At 46.0% G+C, this 14,141-nt stretch overlaps 1 long non-coding RNA gene across 1 annotated transcript; it reads left to right on the top strand.

The window, feature by feature from the left end:
- Positions 1 to 7,272: 7,272 nt before the first annotated feature.
- LOC137024703 (uncharacterized) lies at positions 7,273 to 13,450 on the top strand. The gene is made up of 3 exons (XR_010895738.1): positions 7,273 to 7,408; positions 10,497 to 10,614; positions 13,233 to 13,450. It is a non-coding gene; the product is annotated as an uncharacterized lncRNA (long non-coding RNA).
- Positions 13,451 to 14,141: the final 691 nt, after the last annotated feature.

The raw sequence follows: 14,141 nt of genomic DNA, 5'->3' as shown, positions 1-14,141 counted from the left end.
GTCTCGGTTACGTATGTAACCCTCGTTCCCTGAAGGAACCAGTAGTGACCGACGAATTGGGATATCGCTTAGAGAGCCCTATCATCTTCGTGTAAACTAAAACAAGCCAATGGAATTGGCGTGCGATATTTGCATAATGCGCACCGCCCCCGACAGGTGTATATAAATAGGAAGCAGATGCAATCGCACTCTGTTTTTCGCTGAGGAGACAACTGGTGTCCGCACTACAGCGAGGGTACAGAAACTGTGGCGACGGGACGTACGTCTCCGTTCCCTCCTTCAGGGAACGAGGGTTACATACGTAACCGAGACGTTCCCTTTCAGTCGGTCACGTTCGACGTACGTCAGTAGTGACCGACGAATTGGGATCCCAACTAAAGCGCCACAGTTACGAAACCCCTTCCAGTGCCCAGCACAAGCTCAGCCGCCCATAGCACCGGCTGGCGGTGAAGGGGGCGAGCTTACACCGAGAGAGTCTACTGCTGTCTAACCACTACCCACTAAGTAAACTAGAAACACTGGGGAAGCGAACCCGTAAGGGACGCTGCGGAGGCCACTACCTACCCAATGGGGGAGGAGTTTACGTGGGAATACACACATGGACTGGCCCGGGGGGCAGTACGCATATGGAGTCCCTGGGATGGCTCCACCTGGTAGGGGGAGACTCATCTGGCAGGTGACAGCAGAGCTGGCTCTGCTAAGGGAAAGACACGGACTCGGCCCGTAGGGAGTTTTAAACCGTGGAAAATACACATATGGGACCGCTCACGTAGAGGGGTCACGACATATGGGCCCCAGCCAACAGACAGCGTCAGCGACGGATGTAGACCTGGCATCAGACACTCCGCAATGTCCGAGCCGAAGGGGGAGGCGGAGGAACTCGACAGGGTTCGCCAAGCGGGGAACACGACTGGAGTGAAAGTATGCACGTATCCGGCCAGTGGCGGGAATGGCATTGCAAGCCGACACTTAGAGCGGGTACAACACGTCTACCGACTAGAGGATGCGAGTACACGCGAGGATACCGGCTCTACACGTAGGCTATAAAACCTAGCGAACGTGTTAGGTGTCGCCCAGCCCGCAGCTCTACAGATATCTGTCAGCGAGGCGCCATGAGCCAGCGCCCAGGAAGAGGCCACCCCTCTGGTGGAGTGGGCTCTCAACCCGAGCGGGCAAGGCACGCCCTGGGATTCGTACGCCAAGGCGATGGCATCCACTATCCAGTGGGCCATCCTCTGCTTGGAGACAGCCTTTCCCTTCTGCTGGCCTCCGTAACAGATGAAGAGCTGATCTGAGGTCCTGAAGCTTCGCGTTCTGTCCACGTAAACGCGCAGAGCGCGGACGGGACAGAGCAAAGCTAGGGCTGGGTCTGCCTCCTCCGAGGGCAGCGCTTGCAGGTTCACTACCTGATCTCTGAAGGGAGTGGTAGGAACCTTGAGCACGTATCCAGGCCGGGGTCTCAGGATGACGTGAGAAGCACCGGGCCCGAATTCTAGGCACGTTTCGTCGACCGAAAATGCATGCAGATCCCCTACCCTCTTCAGGGAAGCCAATGCAACCAGAAGAACCGTCTTAAGAGACATTAGTTTCAGGTCGACTGATTGCAAAGGTTCGAAGGGATGACCCCGGAGAGCTGTGAGAACCAGGGTCAAATCCCAAGAGGGTACGGAGGAAGGGCGAGGAGGATTCAGTCTCCTGGCCCCCCTCAGGAATCTGACGATCAGATCGTGTTTCCCCAGGGACTTACCCTCAACTGCATGGTGATGTGCGGCAATAGCGGCAACATACACCTTGAGGGTGGAGGGAGACAGCCTTCGCTCCAACCCATCTTGCAGAAAGGAAAGCACGGATCCGACCGAACATGATCGGGGGTCCTCTCGGCGAGAGGCGCACCATTCGACGAACAGGTTCCACTTCAACGCGTAGAGATTCCTAGTGAGGAGCTCTAGCGGAAGTGATGGTGTCTACGACCGCTTGCGGGAGATCACTCAGAACCTCCGCATCCCGTCCAGGGACCACACGTGGAGGTTCCACCGATCGGGACGCGGGTGCCACAGGGTGCCCCGTCTCTGAGTCAGGGGGTCCTTCCTCAGAGGAATCGGCCAGGGAGGTGCTGTCGCGAGGAGAATGAGGTCTGAGAATCAGGTCCGAGTGGGCCAGTACGGAGCCACTAACAGAACCTGCTCCCCGTCCTCCCTGACCTTGCAGATGAGTTGTGCGAGAAGGCTCACTGGGGGAAACGCATGTTTGCGCAGACCCGGGGGCCAGCTGTGTGCCAGGGCATCCGTGCCGAGCGTGCCGCCGGACAGGGAATAAAACCACTGGCGGAGGGCAGTTTCCGGGGGGGCAAACAGGACTACCTGGGCCTCGCCGAAATGCTGCCACATCAGCTGGACCGCCTGGGGGTGGAACCGCCACTCGCCCGCAAGTAGATGCTGCCGTGACAGCTCGTCGGCTGCACGGTTGAGCACACCTGAGACACGAGTGGCCTGAAGGGACCTCAGATCCTTCTGACTCCACAACAAGAGATGGCGGGCGAGTTGCAACATGCGACGGAAGCGTAGACCACCTTGACGGTAGGTGTACGCAACGGCCGCAGTGCTTAGTGAGCGGACTAGAACGTGCTTGCCTGACAACAGCTTCTTGAAGCGGGCCAGCGCAAGACGAACCGCTAGCAACTCGAGGCAATTGGTATGCCAATGCAGCTGAGGCCCCGTCCAAAGACCTGTCACTGCATGCCCGTTGTACGTGGCCCCCCATCCCGTGGCAGTGACATCTGTGGAGACCACAGCGTGCCTGGACACTCGTTCGAGGGGTACTCCGGCCCACAGGAACGAAGGGTCCAACCACCGGACAAGGGTGCGACGGCAGCTCGGTGTCACGGGGACACGGAGCGTGCTGCACTGCCACGCCCATCTCGGGACCCGGCCGCGGAGCCAGTGTTGAAGCGGTCTCATATGAAGCAATCCGAGCGGCGTTACCGCGGCTGCAGATGCCATATGCCCCAGGAGCCTCTGAAAATCTTTCAGTGGAGCCGCTGTCCTGCACTTGAGCGATCTCAGGCAGTTCAACACCGACTGGACGCGCACCTCGGTGAGACGCGCAGTCCGTGCGACTGAGTCTAGCTCGAGACCGAGACAAGAGATCCTCTACCCGGGGGCGAGTTTGCTCTTGTCCCAGTTGACCTGAAGACCCAACCGGCTGGGAGCTACAACCATGTCGGGTAGGACTTTGTACTGACATGCCCGACCCTCGAACGCAGACCGACCTAGGAAGGGTCTGTGTCGAGGCAGAATCGAGACATGAAAGTACGCGTCCTTCAGGTCTATTGCTGCAAACCAATCCTGGGGACGGTCCAGGATTGGCCGTAGCCCACCGCCCTTTTTGGGTACAATGAAGTAGGGGCTGTAGAACCCCGACTTCATATCGGCTGGAGGGACCGGCTTGATTGTATCCTTCGCCAGGAGGACAGCAATCTCCACCCGGAGAACAGGTGCACTGTCCAACGACACCGGAGTGAAGTGGACAGCCCTGAAGACCGGGGGACGCCGGGCGAACTGAATCGCATAGCCGAGTCTGATAGTACGAATGAGCCAACTGGACAGGCTGGGGAGCGTGATCCACGCTTCCAGACACTGAGCCAGCGGGACCAAAGGCACCACAGACGCACCGGGGGTGGGGCAGCAAGGCAGAGAGGGACCCGACTCGGACGGCTTGGGGGCGGCCCGGAGTGGGGTCGGACTCTGCGAGGCAGCAGTGTGCATGGGAGACGGCGCACGGGACGCGGTCTGCACCATCACACTGCCACCTGCTGGCGAATGGGGAGGGAGCTGTCAGCGGCGAGGCGGAGCCTGGCACCCTGGCAGACACCCCTTGCTGTGACCTGGAGTTTGAGGAAACTGCTCTTTTGTGGCAAAGTGGGTACCGCTGGACTCCGGAGAGCCAGCGGCGGTAGATGGACAGCCGCCACAAAATCCCCCCCGGCCCTCCTCCGGGGGTGGGAGAGCAGATGGAATACTCTCCCAAAGGGCAGGAACCTTCCGCTCCAGGTCGCCTGTCTCAGGGCCAAGTTTTCCCCGACCGCTTGCCACCTGGCTGGCAGAGACGGACTGGGCACCACGTCTGCGACCGGCACCCTGCTGTTTGGCTGGTGTAGGCTGCTGCTTTGCCAACTTAGCAGGGGCGGAGGAAGACGCAGTCGGGCACCCTCGGCGACGAGCGGGCTGAGGCTGAGCCATGGGCGGCTGGGTGGAGGCAGCAGCGGACCGCCGTGGCATGACATGCCTGATAGCCTCAGCCTGCTTCTGTGCAGCGGAGAACTGTTGGGCACAGCTCTCCACCGCGTCGCCGAAAAGGCCGACCGGAGACACGGGGGAATCCAGGAACCGATGTTTGTCGGTCTCCCTCATGTCTGCCAAGGTCAGCCAGAGGTGGCGTTGCTGGGCTACCAGAGTAGACATCGCCTGGCCAACAGAACGCGCTGTCACCTTCATTGCCCGGAGGGCAAGGTCAGTGGCAGCGCGCAGCTCCCCAAGCAGCTGTTGGTCAGGACCTTCCTGGGGCATCTGCGACAGTGCTTTTGCCTGATAGACCAGCAAAAGGGCCATCGCGTGCAGGGCAGAGGCAGCCTGCCCACAGGCACTGTAAGCTTTCTCAGTCAGACCGGCTGAGAATTCACAGGCCTGGGACGGGAGACGCGGCTCACCGCGCCAGCCAGCGGCCGTTGGACACAACTGCGCCGCAACAGACCGCTCGACTGGCGGGATCCTCGCGTACCCCCTGGCTAGCCCGCCGTCCAGGGAGGTGAAGGCGGACGAGGGACCAGGCCCTGTACGAGCCCCATGTGGAGCTTGCCAAGACCTGGTCACCTCATCGTGTACTTCCGGGAAGAAAGGCATTGGGGCGGGACGCTGGATTTGACCAGCGCGACCCCCCCCCCAAGTACCAATCATCCAACCGAGATGGGCCGGGACAGGGTGGAGGGTTCCACTCAAGCCCGACGCACAAGGCGGCCCGGGAGAACACAGCCGTGAGCTCGGGATCCGACTCGGGCAACGCTACCGTCCCGGGCGGCAGCGCGTCCGAATCCTCCCCCGAGGACTCAGGCTCACCTTCCGATGCAGCGATCGACATCCGATCCGCCGCCGGCACACCAAAGGTAACGGCTGGACAGTCCATAGAGGGCCCAGCGGAAACCAACGGTGGCACGATGGGTTGCGGTGCTGATGAGGCGGCAGGGGCCCGAGGAGCGTTTCCGCTCGGCGGGGAAGCCCTGACCGTAATCCTCAGGTCACCCTTCCTATACAGCGCCGTACCGTCATTCCGGTTCCCGGGGCCGGAAAAAACGGTCGTACGCGGCATAGGAGAGGGGACCCCCGCTTCCTGAGACTTCAGGAAGGAGAGTCTCGACCTCAGCATCGCGATAGTCATGTTCCCGCAATGGGAACATGAACCATCCACAAAAGCTGCTTCAGCGTGCAGAATGCCCAAACACGAGATGCAACGATTGTGCCCATCAGCAGGGACCAGGGAACAACCGCACCCATTAACGCACAGACGAAATGACATACTGTCAGGGTTCGTCTGTAAAGCTCTTTTAGAAGGGGAAGTCAACTCACTCGTGCTGAAGCACCCAGGGAGCGACGCGATGTGTCAGGTACACCACTCCCTGACACACAGAGGAACCGGCCCAAATCGCTACACACGCACACACTCTTTGTGTTGCTGTGAAAACAGCAGTTTTTGAGCTTATAGCTCAGCTCCTCGGAGACTCACGACCTCGCTGAACGTGCCCTTTCACCAGCACTGAAAGCTCGCAGTAAATCCTCTTCTGAGGCAATGTTTTAGAATAAAACAAACAAAGAAAGGAGTCTTCTAAAACAGGACACCAGTGAATGGCTCCGAAGCGAAAGACAGAGTGCGATTGCATCTGCTTCCTATTTATATACACCTGTCGGGGGCGGTGCGCATTATGCAAATATCGCACGCCAATTCCATTGGCTTGTTTTAGTTTACACAAAGATGATAGGGCTCTCTAAGCGATATCCCAATTCGTCGGTCACTACTGACATACGTCGAACGTGACCGACTGAAAGGGAACTGAACACCTCAATATTGCAATAAATCAAGGTCAACAAAACAGCCTCTTAAACGTCTACAGATTCTCAAGTCTCAGTTAAGCTCAATTGCACAATAAGGCCATAAGGAGAACCAATATCATTCAAAAAGGTTTCGTCAGTATAGTGGATAAATAAGATAAAAAAAGTAAGCCTTCTTGCACTGGATGTGCTGGTTTCTGCCTCATCACCAGTGCAGTCATGATCTCATCTCTTATAACAAACACCTGCGATTCAGCAACTACCTGCTAATGCTCTCGCATTCATGTAAAGTAACTTTGTTGACAAGTTTGGGTGAGTAAAGGCAAAACACACAAGATATAGTACTGTACCTTCAATGCCCTGTAGATGGCGATATTGCTTCTATATTGCAGAAACAAACAGCGCATTCAAAAATGTAGTCAAGTAGAGAGTAAAAGTTGCTAATATCTTTGATACTCAATAAGTTCAGTAACTACATTTACTCATATACTTTACACCACTGCTAATAAGCAGTAATTAGGAGTTTATTGAGGCAAAAGTCATAGTTAATAGTGAGAATTGGACCCTAATCTAAAGTGTGACCTTTTTTTATGGCATCAGTTGAATGCAGTGTGAGTTTGCTAGATGAAAACACAGAACAACCAGCTGTGTCTGCCACTGAAACCCTGTCAGTAGGAGGGATAACACTGTCCTCAGGAGACTTAGAAACTTTGAATCCTGGTCAACGGCTCAATGACAATGTAAAGTTTTACATTTATTTACTTCAGTTTGTAAATGTATTAAAGTGTTTAATATATTTAACAGTAAAGAATACCTTGTTTTCTTTGGTTTATTGTACTTATGGAGCAATCAATGCACAGATTGTTTTTCAATAACCGTTGTCTTTTCGTCATCTTGTTCAGGTTGTTAATGCTTATCTTCACCTCCTGGCCTCGAAGTCGGAGACTAAAGTTCATGTCTTTGATTGCTTCCTTGAGGAATATTGGAGGAAGGAAGACTATACACGCTGGAAATATAGCAAGGCAGATAATTAGTCTTAAGTGTATATATATATATATATATATATATATATATATATATATATATATATATATATATATATATATATATATATATAGTTTTATTGTTAAATAACTACATCTTTCTGTTTTTTGACAGGTGCAGTTTCAGGATTTTCATTGGGCTTTTCTGCCAGTGTGCAGGTTCAATCACTGGTTCTTAATTGCATTTAACATACCAGAGCGCAAAGTCTCTGTACTTGATTCACTCAAAAGGACATCAAAGCACGATGAATTCCTGACGCATTGGTGGTATGTACTGTATGCTATACTCAATATTTTGTAATGTATGGAGGTTGTGTAGTGCACAGGTTTTCCCATGCACTTTTACATGTCTACAGTCAGGGCTAAGACTCATTTATTTGCTTCATTTGTTGTCAGATGCTTAGACTTAAACGCCTGACCTGTCTTCATTACCCTAGTTAGTCTTTAATTCATACACTGTTCAAAATTTTAGAGTTAAATTACAGTATATTCCAGGTTAATAATTGCATGACTTTCACAGTAATTGCACAGCAGGACTTCTCTTGTGTCTAACTGCACTCTTGGAATATCATACTGTAATTCTACAGTGCGTATGTACTATGAAGGTACCCCAGCATGCAGTGCGGCATGAATATGTTACGCTGTTGAGTTTCTTGATTCTTGTTGGTTTTATCTGTGCTGCTGAACTTATTTTTGGTTCACCTATACCAGTTTGTGTGCAATGTTTAGAATTTATCTTTTTTCTTATTATTATTTGTTGAGTCTCACCATTGTTGTGTTTTGTATGTCAAGTATTGAGTCTGTGGATCATTAGAAGAAAAAAAATCTTGTTTCAGGCTCTTATGTACGTCTCAGAAATATACTTTATGTACTTAGAAAAAAACATCGATGTAAGCTAACTGTGTACTTAAAGTTTGGTATTGTTACACTTAAAGTATACTTAAAAGTATACTTTTATACACAAAAAGTGGGTAGTTTAGTCCCAAGTAGTATTGAAATAGTACACTTACAAGTATACTACTAGTACATGTATATTATACTTACTACAAAAAGTATACTTAAAATATATTTGAACTTTACTTAACTGTTCTTAATAAAATGAACTTGATGTATATTTATTTTTTGTAAGGGTGGACATATGAATCATTTATTTAACCGCTGAATAATTCAGTCTTACTCAGTCATGTTGTGTAAATCTTTATTGCTGGTCTTTTACTGCAGTGCCTTTAGTTTTTGGTTACTTTATTTCACCTCGTGTAAGATGACTATTCTCTTTCCAACAGTAATTTCATGAAGACACGAGCCTCTTTGGGAATTGAAACCCTAGATGGTTGGACTCTGAGTTTTCAATTATGCATTTATACTAGTGGTGGGCCGTTATCGGCTTTAACGTGAGACCTTTATCGGGCGATAAAAAAAATATCGCCGTTAATCTATTCTCAAAGTTGGGTTGGGAGCTGGGTCTATACTACGCAAGCTATGATTGTTACATGTGCACTCTGTTTTGGACTCACTCTGGACTTGTTGTTGTTCTATTTCCCGCCACTAGTCATTCACCATAGCAACTAATCATCACACCCAGCTGTTCCTTATCACCCTGCTTGTTATCCCTTGTATATAAGCCCTGTGTTTCCAGTCCTGTGTTGTCTGGTATTGTACTTGTATTGTTTGGTGTATGTTCCTGCCTGTTCCTGTTGTCTCCTGTGGATATTCCAGTAAAAGACTTGTTTATGTATATTTCCCCTCGTTGTGTGCTTTATACACCAGCAACCGTAACAGAGATGACTTTCACCTTGATATTTTAGCGCAGATGTATACCTGACCCTTCGCAAAGACCCGCCCCCTTAGTTACTGTTGCTTTGTCCGACAAGCCGCGGCGCTGTCACGCCACACAGTGATAAATGCATCACGGAGCAAAGAGGATACTGACAACACGTCGACAGACAAGACAGAGCAGGTTACTTACGATATTTAACAAAGTCCCAGCTTTAAAACTGTGTAGTTTTTTAAGAAATTCAAACAATAAAACCCGTTTTCTTTAATGTGTCGTGACCATGGTCGTGACAGATTGCTGTAATGCCTCAACTCAAGAGGCTCGTAAACCGATCATCTCTTACTACAAGTCCATTTATAGCATCAAATAAACATGAATGAACATGAGAATCAATGTTGTTTCAAACGTGGAAAGATGTCAGTATACAAAATATAATATACAAAAGTTTAACTCCACCGAGGTTAATCTTCTAACTCCTATCTGCTTTGTCGGACAAAATGGCGGATTACTTTTAGTCATTTGCTGCGTTCCAATTCGCCTACTTATACTACGCCCTAAAAGTATGTACTCTTTCTGTGAACAAAAAGTACTTACTTTTGAGTGTGTAGCAAAAGAGTAGACAAGCTTTGGGACATACTATCACGTCATACAATTGCGTCTTTGCTCTCTGTCGCATCCAGTCACCGTAAACTGGCCTGTCAATCATCTTACATCCTCCACATTTCATTTAGCTAATTTCCTACCGTATCGGAGAGAAATGCAGCACGTTGATCTGCAGTCGCGAGTCTTTCATGTGGAGAACTCTCCTCATATTAATGCATAATGATGCATTTAAAAGTTAATGGCCAATCAGATCTTTATAAAAGTCCACATTGGTATTTGCAGATGAAAAATAACACATATAACATTAAAATAAATATTTTCTATCAGTTTGAACTGATTATTAGTCACTCAAACAACCTCTCAGCGTCGATCGTGCATATTCGCCATGTTTTGTAGTTTTTAACACTTTTTACTTGTGTTTGTAGTTCTGAACTGAATCCGTGTCCAATGCGCAATGGGTTGTGGGCAATATTAGCCTTTATAGTGTGCACGGATCCACACTTCGAAAATCTACCGGAAATAGTAGACCATCCGGGGACTTTTGGCATACTCTTTTCAACATACTATGCTTTGGGACACACTTATTTTAATCTCACATACTATTTAGGATGGATAGTACGGACATTGGGACGCAGGGACAATTTGGGTATCTCACATATTCTGAATGTCTTCGGCAGAATTCAAATGAGCCATTTTAATCTAGATTAATCTAGATTAAAAAAAATTAATCTATGCCCACCACTAGTTTATACACTGAAAAGTGGGTAGTTTAGTCCCAAGTAGTATTGAAATAGTACACTTGATGTATATTTATTTTTTCTAAGGGTGGACATGTGAATCATTTATTTAACCGTTGAATAATTCAGTCTTACTCAGTTATGTTGTGTGAATCTTTATTGCTGGTCTTTTACTGTAGTGCCTTTAGTTTTTGGTTACTTTATTTCACCTGGTGTAAGATGACTCTTCTCTTTCCAACAGTAATTTCATGAAGACACGAGCCTCATTGGGAATTGAAACTCTAGATGGTTGGACTCTGAGTTCCATCGATGTTGCAGTCCAAACAGATTCGTCAAGCTGTGGCGTTTTTCTTTTGATGGTTAGTTGCCAACTATTTGATGACAGCCTGCCAATATTTATGATTTAAATGATGAAAGACTGCAGTTTGTTTCAACTATTGGTTCCATTTGTTCTATTATGTCTTTTTCTTTAGAACATTGACTGTGTTTAGAATAATTGGTAACACTTTACAATAACAGTACATGAATAATCATGAACTAATACCTGAATTAATAGTTACTTCAACATGAACTCAAGATTAGTTAAGATATGAACTAATCATGAACTAATGAAGAGTGACCCTTAACCACGACAGGAGGATACATGCATGAAAACAGCAGCCTTAACTATGCGTTAATACATGTTTGATAATTAATGCATTAATTAACATTTAGGGTAAACTAAATCAAACAGTCTCTATAAGAAGGAATAATAAATATTTGGACTTTGAAATAAATTTAAACAATTTATTATTGTCAGAATTTAAACTACTGACATCAGCAGCTTCATTATAAACATTACTGAAAGGCACATGATTAGTTTGTCATTATTTTCACTGATCCTCCTTTTCGAAGATATAAAATAATAAATACACTAATAATTTATCTTAAAAGGTCTTAATATGTTTTGTGACATTCTTTCCTATCAAACTAAACTACTGTGACTTACATCAGTTCCTGAGGAATCGGTTCCCAAAAAAATAACCAAACAGGAAACATGAACTAAGGTCAGGGAGCATTTGCTGGGATCAGATTCAGAAGATCACTCTCCATCCAGACGCAGGCCGTGATCATACTGTACCTCCATTCTCTGACTTTTTGAAAAGTCACACAACATCACTTAACTTGGCTGAATACTTATATAGTTGTGTTAGTACATGTGTGTTTGATAGTAAGTTAATGATAATCATGAGCTGAATTTGGTAAGTAGTTAACAGTGAATAAATTACGATGTGCCCCCTCAAGTAAAGTCATGACATAAGTATACATTAACAAGCCATTAGTTGATGTTAGTATATGGTTAGTTAATAATGAGTTAATTATGATTGTGCCCCCTCAAGTAAAGTCATGACATAATTATGCATTAACAAGCCATTAGTTGATGTTAGTATATGGTTAGTTAATAATAATGAGTTAATTATGATTGTGCCCCCTCAAGTCATGACACAAGATGCACTTTCAAATCATTAACTTATATATGAATAAACACTAAGAGTGCCATCCTTATTCCTTTACACCCTGGTACAAAAAAACTAAATAAAAATAAAAAGAATTTGTATTTTATTTCTATAATTAAACATATATGGACTTGAAAGCAGCCATAAACATACCTGTAAAGACACACATAAGGCACATTTACATGTAAAATCGCGAGCGTCCACAAGCTAATGCTAATCAAAGCATATACATTTAAACGACAAAAATACAAATACAGTTAATAACTGCACATAACCTCCTGAAAACCCCAATTAAACATACATGTAAATATGACTTTAATTATTAATTCGGCTTACCAAAGCAGTCAACATTTATTAGTTTAAAATGCCAGCAACACAACAAACGCGCCAAGAGAACACCTAGCGTGCGCCACTAATGAGTGTCCCGCCAGAAACAAACCCTTCATACTTTAGTTCCGGGAATAAACTATGACTATTTAGCTATGACTAAATATAAATGAACTATAAAAATCAGAAAACGGTTGTCACAGACACGTCAGGCTCCACTGCTCACCAATCACAGCGCACCCAATCACCAGAATACTGATCACCGGCACCTGCACCTCATCAAGCTCCTCATCACAGCCAGCATAAGGAGCACTCACACATACCACTCGATGTCCGGTCTCGTTTGCATTAACTTACCTGTATGCTCCTCTCTGTGTGAGTGCTCCGTGTCTCCAGTGTCTCCAGCGTCTCCAGTTCCAAGGTCACCCGGTATCTGAAACCACAAAAGAACTCTCATCATCACTCTCCATCTCAAGAACCTGCACTACTTCACTGCTCACTCACCTGCACTTCTGCCATTGCTCATACTGGTATTCAATAAAGCTCCATTACCTGTGAAAGTCAATCTCTGTCCCTTCTGTACTGTAACAACAGTTTAGATCAAATTAAATTTATTAGTGGTATTTTCCACATTTGATTAGACAGATCTATGTACTTAATGGCTAAATAATCATGTGCCATTGCAATTATTTGTCACAAATCTGCAGCTGGCAGATTATGATATTACAGTGTAAATTATGACAGTATTAACACGTTTAATTCAAATTCAGAGTACTTCTTGTTTACTCTTATGGAGCCTGAATTATTTAGTTTACCCTAAATGTTAATTAATGCATTAATTATCAAACATGTATTAATGCGTAGTTAAGGCTGCTGTTTTCATGCATGAATCCCTATGACTCCTGTCGTAGTTAAGGATCACTCTTCATTAGTTCATATCTTAACTAATCATGAGTTCATGCTGAAGTAACTATTTATTCAGGAATTAGTTCATGATTATTCATGTACTGTTATTGTAAAGTGTTACCAATTATTCTTAAGAATTTAATCCAAGGTGTAACCTTTTCTGTGCCATCCTATCCCAGATTAATATGTAGAGACGACTACAAACAAGCCATTCTAAGTAGTGTTGTTGTTGTTGTTGTTTTCCCCAGAATGCTGAGTCCCTGCTGCAGAATGGAAAGCCCAATGTCTCCCAGCAGAACATTGGTACACTCAGACAATACATTAAAAACAAACTTTTGCAGGAAGGCAAGCAACATAATCCTAGGTATATACATTTTGGTGCCCCCTATCCCAGCTAAATATGCAGAGACAAGTAAGCCACTCATAAGTTGTTCTTTTCTTCTTCTTCCCAGAATGTAAAGTCATTGCCACAGAAGATGAAGCCTAGCTTCTCCCAGACTGTTCTCAAAAAATACAATACAGATAAACTTTTCTTGGATGGCAAGGCAAGGCAAGGCAATTTAATTTGTATAGCACATTTCATACACAATGTTAATTCAAAGTGCTTTACATAAAGGCACTTCACTGTTAACCTGTTAGCCAGCACCCCCGCTTTTGGAAAATCCCAAGAAATGACATACCCAAACTAAAACAGATACAGTAAGGTCTCATTTGAAAGCAGACACTTTGCAGTTCATGGTGAACTCATAATTAAGTATTGTCACAATGAAGAAAATAGTTAAAAATAGCTTCACATTTTTGAAAAGTTATTAGAAATTTATTTTTATGAAATATATTTATGAAAATAAAAGTGAAGTTGGCCTTGTGGCAATCTAGAAATGCACTGCAGCTAAAGCCACATGTCTGACCATGTTATATTTCAAATCTTCATGATGATAAGTTTAAAACGCTGAGTTTTATTACATGTTTTTCAAGACCATGTCATGACCACTTTATTTAGAAAAGACTCTAAAATGTTAACTGATGTTTATTGTCGTAATCTAAGCATCTATTCAAGCATATTGTCTCGTTTGTTATGTGGTGCTAACTGCCCCATTCAGTTTCAGTCTCCCCTGAACACATTCACACCTCTCCAGCCTGCTTATGGCTCTAATTAT

This window comes from Chanodichthys erythropterus, chromosome 8 (genome assembly GCF_024489055.1).
Source record: "Chanodichthys erythropterus isolate Z2021 chromosome 8, ASM2448905v1, whole genome shotgun sequence".
In the NCBI taxonomy this organism is placed as follows: Eukaryota; Metazoa; Chordata; class Actinopteri; order Cypriniformes; family Xenocyprididae; genus Chanodichthys; species Chanodichthys erythropterus.
Note: the sequence above shows the minus strand (reverse complement) of the source record. Positions and strands in the feature narration are given on the sequence as shown.